Below are 10,688 nucleotides of genomic sequence, written 5' to 3'. Positions count from 1 at the left end.
TTTATTTTAAAAAAAAATTCACCTTTAATCTTTGCCGTCTCCACTTCATTGCAATAATCCTCACCTGTCTGCAAGACTATATAAAAATTAAATATACGACATCATTAGAACATAGTTAACAGCGTCTCTCATCCACCGAGTTGACTAATTGCTAACGGTAATAGTTTATAATATTCTTTAATTAGATAATTAAATGCAATATTAGAAATATGATATTGTAAATTGCTAATATTCTAAAAAGAATCCATAGAATCTTTATTTATATATAAAAGATTTTTACACTTATAGATAGAATCTCAAAAAATATCGTTTCGTAATTTTAGATATTATTTAATTTTAATATTATATTCGATTTATATAAATTTAAAATATTACAGAATATTGCCTTTGACGGTGAAATGGACTTCAATAATCTAAGTGGTGAAGTATTCATATCATGCCCCTCGCGCGCGCGCGGTCATAAGTCATATACCATCCAAGACGTCAAAAGAGCTCAGCCTCTTATCTTCACTTTGTTTGTGGACAAGCTCAGCCTTTATAATACCAAGGCTTTACACATGATTTATTCACATTTCAACAGAAACAAAAGCAGAACTTAGAGTTGTTGGAAAAGCTAGATCAACAGGGCAAATTAAGCAGATGGAAAGCTGTTTGGAGGCAACTTTTTTTAGGATTCCAGAACAGGTTTTGAGCTCAAGTGGGCAGAGAATGCCGCGTTTGGGCTTTGGCACGGCGGTCTACCCATTAGTACCACCACAAGTTACAAAGCAGGGGATTCTTCAAGCAATTGAGCTTGGTTATAGGCACTTTGATGCAGCTTCCATATACGGAACAGAGCAGCTGCTTGGTGAAGCAATCAAAGAAGCAATTTCGCTTGGCCTAATTAAATTTCGAGAAGAGCTTTTCATCACTTCGAAGCTGTGGTGCAGCGATGGTCATGGAGAACTTGTTCTCCCTGCCCTTCACAGGAGCTTACAGTAAAATATACATTGCCCTCTTAAGTGCATGCATTTCCTCCATCTCGATATATATATATATATATATATATTGACCACTGACATAATAAATTCTCTGTCTAAACTGTTTTTCATGAAGAAATCTCAAGTTGGAGTACCTCGATCTCTATCTTATTCACTGGCCTTTTAGCATAAAGCCAGGGATTTACGAATTCCCAATAAGGTAGACTTCCTCCCCATGGATTTTGGTTCCGTGTGGGCAGCGATGGAAGATTGCCAGAGGCTTGGCCTCACAAAGTCCATTGGTGTCTGCAATTTTTCCAGCAAAAAATTAGCTGACATCCTTTCCTTTGCAGGGATCCCTCCGGCTGTTAATCAGGTATAACTATCCCTGATACACACTTGCATTCAATCTGGTTTGAACACTGGAGTTGAGATAGGTGAAGTTGTTAACAAATTTTGCTAGGTGGAATTCAATCCGCTGTGGAACCAAAAGAAGCTGGGAGACTTTTGCAATGCAAATGGGATCCTTTTGGAAGGTTACTCTCCATTGGGAGCCGCAGGAACCCATTGGGGCATCAATAGAGTTCTGGAGTGTGAAGTGCCTGAAGGAAATCGCCAAGGCCAAAGGGAAGACAGTTCCTCTGGTGCTTTTTTCCTTAACCAAAGTTATATTAGTGCTATGGCTAGTGGGGTATCCACAATTTTTTTTGGAGTGTTTGTTCAAAGAAAAATTTTGAAACTGTCCAGAAAAAATTTTCTTTTAAATTATCTTGTTTTTCAATTTTTTGGTGTCTTATGAACACCCTACCTTTGCTACTGGATCCACTAGCTATGGTTTTATCTCCCTTTTTTCTCTTTCTGTTTTGAAATTTTAGATGAATGGAAGACACGTTAAAGCTTGATTGCTAATCAAAAAACAGATATGCCTGAGATGGGCGTATGAACTAGGTGCGAGTTTATTAGTGAAGAGCTTCAATGGTAAGAGGATGAAGCAAAACCTTGAGATATTCAATTGGTCATTGAGCGAGGACGAGCGGAAAAGGATCCACGAACTCCCACAAAGCAGGGGATGCGATGGAGAACTTTTTATCTCCCAATATGGACCTTTCAAGACAATTGAGGAGCTTTGGGATGGAGAAATTTGATTTGGATTTTGGAATATTCCTTCATCCGCTCTCCAAATATTTTCATTGCTATTTTCTATAATAATAATAATTATAATAATTATTATTATTATTAATGTATCGAAGTCAGATACTAGTAGTAGAAAACATTTAAACCTTGGCTTTAGAGTTTAGAAGGATAAAAAAAGGCAGGCCTAAACTTGATATTGCTGCTAGCTGTAAATAGGTAGCAGCAAAATAATAATTTCGTACAAATCCAAATCCTACGAAAATAGGTAGAGTTCAAAATAATAAATTCTTCAGCTCATGCAAAGTCTCACCTAATTCGAACAACACCACCATAACAGATTACTAATTAACCTATATCTTCCCATGATCCTGAATTCGTGAAAGTACAAAATCATTTATTAGAGAGAGAGAGAGAGGGGGAAGGGGGGGGGGGGGATGCACTATTTCTCATAAAGTAACAGTAATAGATTTATAAAAGTAACAAAGGAATAAATATGCTGGCCGCACTCTAGTCCACATAAAAATGAAGAAATGACCGGCAATCAAAATCGTCAAGTTAGGACCTGAGAAATGACCTTCATTTAGCAAGCTCAGTATCTCAATATTTTGCCAGTAAAACCATCTGCTGATCCTGAACACAACTTCAGCAGAGCATACTCAAGATGCACAGAATGATCAGAGAAGATGCCTACAAAGTGAGCATCAAGAGGTGGGGGATAGTTGTCAGCTACAGTGTCTGTCCAACTAAATATCACGTTGTGGTAACCATATGGCTTGCCTGACATGCTCCGACCATACTGCCAAGCTGCGGTGGAGTTGAACTTTGCATGTATATCTGGATGTAAAGGAAGCAAGGCTATCTGCGGATTAAAACTGTCATTCAGTGACAGCTCCCACCATTCATCCTATGGAATAAGCACTGTAATTTCTTTGCCCTGCAAAATTCATGCAAGCAAAATGCATAAGGAAGAAAGCCCTAAATAAAATATCTCAATAACACAGTTACCATAATCTCTATTAAAAATTCCAATTTTTAATTTGTGAATTTCGTATCTTCACAAAATTTCTTTCCTGGGCAAAAGTACCCACCAAATCATGCTAAAATTTCACGACCTCACTCATTCTAATTGAAGACACACCCCTCCTGCATACCCCTCAACGCAACCAGAGGAAGAGGGAGAGGAGGGAGCATACCTCTTTGTTTGACAGACCCCTCTTTTGTATAGAATAACTGACTTTTTCTTTCTTGGTGAATACAGGCCCTTGGATCAAATAGCATCCAAGGGCCAAAGTTTCTTCTTTTATTTTCTTCGAGGAGCAAGCTTTATCGATTGGATTAAAATTCAAAGGAGATCCAATGATTCACATTATTTACTGCAAACGTTGAATTTTTATTTTTTAAATTTATGAAAAGATCATTTTATTTATAGTATAAAGTTTTTGGTATTTAGACCATTTTTTTAGAAATCAATGTTCATGATCATTTTTAAAATTTTAAAACATAAAAAATCATGAAATATTATAAAATTGAGATTTGAAAAGTTTCGTGAAAATCCGAATTCGAAAAGGTCAAATTACAAAAATATTTTTATAAGGGTATTTTGATAATTTTACATTTCTTGGGGTTCTGTTATGATTTCAAATGCACCGAAAATCATATTGAGATCTGAAAAGTTTCACAAAATTTTGAGTTCAAGAATGTTAAATTACGAAAATATCCTTATAAGGGTATTTTGATAATTTCATACTTCTCGAGATGTAACTAAAAATTTTAATGTTTTAAAAATCCTCAAATTTAATTTTACACCACATTAATTTTAATTATGTTATGAATTTTAACAAATTGACCCGGGTTTTATTCATTTTGACCAAGTTTTATGCGATTTTAACTTAGTTCGATCGGATTTGACCGGAGTTGACTTTGGATTTCTAAATGAGCTAATTTGTGAGCTTTTTATGGGTTGTAAATTATCCTCATGAATGGTTTCAACCTATGTTCTCAAATGAGCTTTGGGTTAATCATGTTGAAAAATATTTCAGACAAAATTTGATATCTATAAGGATTTGCATCTTAAATTAAATCTTACCAAACTATTAAAAGATTTAATGCATTTTTTAAAAATAAATTTACAAGAAAATCTCACCAAACTATTGGGAGATCTGCATCAAAGTAAATCTTACCAAACTACCGAAAAATTTTACTAATTATTTTCTTAAATAAAAATATATTAATGAACTCGATGATGGAACCTCTTCAAAGTGGGACATTAGTCTTTATGAATACTCTTGAGGTGAGAAAATTATCTTAAATTGCTACCAAACTATAAAAGTGAATTTAGGATTATTTTTTGATAATTGAATAATTTGGTAAAATTATAAGAATATTTTAAGACTTGGATAATTTGAAATCAAATTGCTACCATCTTTTGGATGGCGTTGTGATGGTGCTATAACCTTCCTCACGTATAACTGCACTTCCGAACTTAAAATCTGATTTCGTTGACGAGAATCTACTATTTAAAAATACCTAAGTCAATCTTGAGACTCTTCTTTAAATGGAACAAATTTTATTAGGTGACCAATCAAACCTTAACAAAAAAGATTGGTGGCAACTCCTTTAATCCATGTCTAACAGTAGATCTACAGATTTATATGTTATGACAGTTTGGTGACTCCACTAGAGAAGTCAAGAGTTAAACCAATAAATAATTTCTTATTGTCCAAGCCTAACCTAATAAATTTGAGATTTTTTTTTTCTTTCCTTGTTTGTATTTTATTTATTTATTCATTTTATATCTGTCATTCATTTGTACATGCATAACATGAGTTTTATACCCGAATTCTATCCCTCATGAGGGAGTCAAATATCTATGCTTTCATGAGATTTCATGTCTTCACATAGGCTATAGAAAAACTCTCGCTCAAATTGAATATTTTTTCAATTATAACTTATAATGGGTGAGGATTGGGGTGCCTTATTAGTCTATAATGGACAATTATGTAAAGAACAATTTGGAAACCCTTATATTGTCAAATTTTTAAACTTAGCATGTAAATAAACCATAAGAGTCCGAAACTAAGTTAGAGCCATGCCTTCTCTTGTGTTAGCCCAAATATGACATATGATGGGATTTTTTTTTGCTTGTAAATTTATATATTTTCTTTGTATTTGCATACTAATCTTTTACATTGTTTTTTTTGTATATATTATTCTTTTTATATATAATTTTTTTTGTACTAGCCCTTTTTTTTATTGCATATGCATACATTTACATCATTAAATCTTTCTTGTTGCATTCATGCATTTCTGCATTTAATCTCATGCATAATTTGATGGTCATATAAATATCACTCTAAATCTATACCCTAACTGTGGAAAATTAAGGTTCAAAGATAGCTTAACTAACTCACTACAAGTACAATACACGGACTCAAGCTAGAAGAATGGAACAAGATAATGTAAGCTGTGTTCAAAAATTAGAAAAAGCCTAAGATGAGATTAAAGGAGAGCTAAGCAAAATCTTTTAGGCATTAGGCAAGTTGAATAAAGGAAAGGTCATAGAAAAAGATGTTTCACATGACATTGCTGATCCTCTATATTTTTTTAGTTATGGTCCATATCAAGCCTAATCCACTCAAAGTGTTCCATCATAATAATTTGCATTTTTGATAGGCTATACTTACTTAAAAATGCTGCTACACCCAGCAAAGGGAATGTCTAAAGCTATGACAACCCTGCCCTTGTTGAAAAGGCTATTAAACCTGTCTAAGTTCTTAATTTAGACATCTCAAAAAAGAAATTGAAAATGTTAAGGCTTTGAAAGATTCAAAAGCTGATTAGAAGATGAACATGCTCGATGAAAGGTTGTGAGTTATTAAAGGAATAGATTTTTATAGCTCTATGGATGCTGCCGACCTTTGTCAAATGTTATGATTCTTCTAAAATTTAAAGTTTTGGAGTTTTAAAAGCATAATGATACTAAGTATCCGATAACTCATGTCACCATGTACTGTTGAAAAATACCAGCCTATGCTAGTAATGAGAAGCTACTTATGCATGTATTCTAAGATAATTTCACTAGTTTTACTATAAAGTGATATGTTCAGTTAGACAGGACCTGCATTCAATCATGGAAGGATTTGACTCATTTTTTCATCAATCAATACCATCATATTATAGATATGGCTCTTAATTACCTTTTTTTTGTAGAGTATGAAAAAAAAGGTGACGAAATCATTCAAAGAATATGTCCAGAAGTGGCAGGATATAGCTGTTCAGGTCTAACCACATTTAATTGAAAAAAAATGATGATTTTATTTTTGAGCACTTGGAGGTCACCCTATTATGAGAAGATGATAGGGAATACAACAAAAATTTTACTAATATAATGATCTCAAGGAAGATTATCGAAAATGGCATTAAAAGTGGCAAGCTTGAGGAATGAGAGGCCAATAGTGCCAAGAAAGGTGGGATGCCTAAGAAAAAAAAAGTTAAAGCCCAAGCGGTGAGTTTTAAGGGGCAACAATTCAGAAGTTATGTTTTATACCCACCATGTGTTTATCCTGTTTACTACTCGACAGTTAATAATGTTGCACAAATTCCTTATCAGTCTTATTTTCCAACCATGAATAACATCGCTTTAAGTTTTCATCAACCAGCTTTTCAAGCATTGACATATCGACCTAATCCTATTACTACACTAGTTTCTAAGCCTAACAATCAAGCAAGTGATTTGAGAAGATCCAGAGGCAATCAAGAGAGAGTTCACATTAATCTTATTCCCATAACTTATAATGAGGTATTTCCAAAATTAGTCAAGAATGAGTTAGTATCTCCAATCTGTTTGAAACTATTGAAGCCACCTTATCCCAAACGGTACAATGTTAATGTCACAAATGACTACCATAATGAGAATGTGAGTCACTCCACAGAAACTTATTCTGCTTTTAAGCATAAGGTACAAAGTTTGATTCGAGTAGGCTCGATGAGCTTCAATGAATCAGGAAAGCTAAATATCCACAAAGGCCCTCTGCCTAATCACCCAGGTGTATGATTTTAGAGAAACTGATTGAAACTGCTTATAATCTTAAGATTTCTTAAAAATATAGATCTTTTTTTATGTATTTAGTTTCATATTATTTTTTATCATTTTAACAAAAATGGTAGATTTGATACTTTTTCATGACATTTCCTTTTTCATGTGAACTACTGTTACATTCTTTCACCTTATCACATCTTTTCACTATATCAATTTTTTTATTTTAAATAATGAATATTCAGATAATTATAACAATAATTTAGATTTGATTTTGAAAATATCATTCATGATGATATGATTGATGAATTGAGATTGTTGATTCATTATAACTATTGAATAAAAGAAAATAAATATGGTGAAGAATTTTAAAAGTGATGCAATACATGATCTTTGCAATGGTTCATTCACAAGTTTATTCTTAGTAAATCAATGTTCTCCATTGAAAATATTCATATTGTAATTAATAAATGGCCATTTTTCTTGTATCTTTCACAAAAATAGTAAAATTATCCCTTGCTACCCCATTTGAGCCTGTTGAATTTTTTTTTCAAGAGACCTTAGCTAAGGACTACCCCATATTAGGGCAAACTTTGAAAAACTTGTTTATTTTAGTGATTTCAAGGGCAAAACCCTTTTGTGCTCAAATTTTTTTTAAAAAATGATGAAAGAAAAAAAAAAGGAAAAAAAGAACGAAAAAGGAAAAAATGAAAGAGAAATTGATGGGGTAAAATTTCAAGGTGCTTCATATGAAAAGAAATGCTTCTTGGTTTAATAACCTTTCAAATAGAGTTTGAACCTTTTTTATCAATTTCTTTCATAACCCCTCACCCGAGCTCACGTTATGTCCCTTAAAAGTTTATTTTGATTGAATGTGAATACTCGAATTGGAAAATCATAAATTGAATTAAGGCAGATTTGCCATTGGATTACTTGGAGTTTTGATCAAAGCATCATTAATGGATCAAAGGGGAAAGAGAAATGAGAAGAAAAGATGAGAAAGGGGTGTGCAAAAAAAATGAAAAAATGAAACAAAAACAAAAAATAAAAAAAAGGAAGATTTAAACTAAAAACCTAAGAGGGCGGTTTAAGTAAATATAGAAACTTAGAAATATAGCTTCACTTGAAGATCCCAGGAATGAGAATGATGATTGGCTCAAGATCGAAGATATTGATGGAATGTGTTTTTTAAAGAGGATTCTGAGTTTGAGTTCAAAATTATCTGAACAGTCATTATTATGGATGTTAATATCCCATTTACATAGTCACAACATTTTGCTTTTATTTATCTTTGAGCTATTCTTGACTATACCTTTTTTTTTCTTTTAATAATAAAGACCTATTTTTTTTAATTTTTTACCAAGTGTACATTCTCTCAATGAATCAAGAAAATGTATCATATTTGTCATAAATTAGAATGATAGTAAATAAAGGAATGACAATATTCATAAAAGATTTTTTCATTCTTTTGAAAGAAATCCAAAATGAAAGAAGTGAAATAAGCTTGAGAAAATGATTTAAAAAAGCCAAACCTATGAGTTGTGACCATATGAGAAAAATGACATGGATTAGTTGACAAAATTTGTTTTGAGATTGTTAGTACTGAGAAGCTAAGTAGGAATGGTGGAGTCTTGAGAACCTTATTACTATGATTAGAATTTCATGATATCGATTTAGTGACATTTGCATTACATACATTGTGATAATTGCATTTACATCATTGTTGGGGTATGGATTTGCATTATTGTTGAGGCATACATTTGCATCATGTAGAGAACATTTGAATTAGAGTATGACATTGGCATTTGCAACATTTAGTGAGAATTCAGATTGTGGCATTTGCATCATTTAGAAGATATTTGCATGACATTTGTCGCGTACAAGAATTTGACTGTGATTGGGAAAATTTTTTTCTTTTGAATCTTCAAATGAAGAATATCTTTCATAATGATATGTTTTATTGACGAACTTTCCAAACTTTTAAATTTATGGAGCCTTTGTTTAAATAAACTTTACAAATAAGATTCTTTAAATTTTGGATATGAAACCCTAAAACTTTTTGAATGTGAATCTTTGAAATTTCAGATACGAATCCCAAAATTTTTCGATGAAAATCTTTAACTTTCAGATGTGAATCCTAAAATTTTTCGAATGTGAATCTTTGAAAATTTGGATGTGAATCGTAAAATTTTCAATGAAAATTTGAATCGTAAAATTTTCAATGAAAATTTGGATGTGAATCGTAAAATTTTCAATGAAAATTTGAATCGTAAAATTTTCAATGAAAATTTGGATGTGAATCGTAAAATTTTCAATGAAAATATTTAACTTTCGAATGTGAGACCTTGAAAATTTTCAAACAAGAATCTTTGAACCTTGAAATCTTTGATGTGAATCACTGAGTTTTTCAAACATAAAGCTTTATATTTTAGATCTTTTGAATGCGAATCATTGAATTTCTTGCGAACCTGAATCTCTTGCGAATCTTTAAAGTTTTTGCGAATCTGAATTTCTTATAACCTTTGAATTTCTTGCGAACTTGAATTTTTTGTGACCTTGAATTTCTTACAATACTAAAGCTCTTGTGAATCTTTGAATTTCTTACGAATCTTTGAATTTTGTACAAATCTGAATTTCTTGTGAACCTTAATTTCCTGCGAAATTGAAGCTTTTACGAGTCTTTGAATTTCTTGCGAACCTAAAACCTTTGCAAATCTAGAATCTCTACAAAATTTGAAATCTTGCGAATTTTTCATTCTTGCGAATATCATAAGTAAATTTTTATAAAAAATTATTACTAATAAAATATTTTGTTTTGATCCTACCAAACTGTTAGAGGATTTGCATCTTAAATTAAGTTTTACTAAACTATTAGGAGATTTAATACATTTTCTAAAAATAAATATATAAGAAAATCTCACTAAATTATTAAGAGATCTACATCAAAATAAATCTTACTAAATTATTGAAAAATTTTATTAATTATTTTCTTCAATAAAAATATATTAATAAACCCAACGACGAAGCCTTCTAAGAGTGGGACACTAATCTCCTTGAATACTCTTAAGGTAAAAAAATTATTTTAAATTGCTACCAAACTATTAGAGCAAATTTAGAATTAATTTTTAATAATTAAATAATTTGATAAAATTATAAGAATATTTTAAGACTTTGATAATTTGAAATCAAACTGGTACTGTCCTTTGGATGAGAGTTGTAAGGGTGTTATAACCTTACTCATGCATAATCATACTTTCGAATCTAAAATTTAATTTTATGGACTAGAATTTATTATTTAAAGATACCTAAGTCAATCTTAGAATTTCTTTTTAAATGGGACAAATTTTGTTAGGTAACTAATCATACCTTAATAAAAAAAATTGGTGATAACTCTTTTAATCTATATCTAGCAATAGGTCATAGATCTATACGTTATGACACCCAATAAGACTTTCTTTGAAGTGGATGTGGGGCTTCCATTCTGTACATGGAGAAATTTATGTAAAGCCAAAAGAGGTGTTAAATATGGGGGTAAGGTGGCATGTGGGTAAGGGGGAGCA

At 31.6% G+C, this 10,688-nt stretch overlaps 1 long non-coding RNA gene and 1 pseudogene across 2 annotated transcripts; one reads left to right on the top strand and one right to left on the bottom strand.

Annotated features, from left to right (window-relative positions):
• The first annotated feature begins 405 nt into the window (after window positions 1-405).
• LOC111288198 (non-functional NADPH-dependent codeinone reductase 2-like) lies at window positions 406-2,144 on the top strand (annotated as a pseudogene). The gene is made up of 4 exons (XR_016341691.1): window positions 406-977; window positions 1,096-1,335; window positions 1,423-1,603; window positions 1,880-2,144. The product of XR_016341691.1 is annotated as a non-functional NADPH-dependent codeinone reductase 2-like (transcript).
• A 217-nt stretch (window positions 2,145-2,361) lies between these two features.
• On the bottom strand, window positions 2,362-3,335 carry LOC149519321 (uncharacterized). Its single transcript, XR_016341692.1, has 2 exons — window positions 3,182-3,335; window positions 2,362-3,027 (listed from the first exon to the last, which is right to left on the bottom strand). It is a non-coding gene; the product is annotated as an uncharacterized LOC149519321 (long non-coding RNA).
• Window positions 3,336-10,688: the final 7,353 nt, after the last annotated feature.

This window comes from Durio zibethinus, chromosome 4 (genome assembly GCF_047325235.1).
Source record: "Durio zibethinus cultivar Kanyao isolate XHJ-2024 chromosome 4, ASM4732523v1, whole genome shotgun sequence".
Lineage (NCBI taxonomy): Eukaryota > Viridiplantae > Streptophyta > Magnoliopsida > Malvales > Malvaceae > Durio > Durio zibethinus.
Note: the sequence above shows the minus strand (reverse complement) of the source record. Positions and strands in the feature narration are given on the sequence as shown.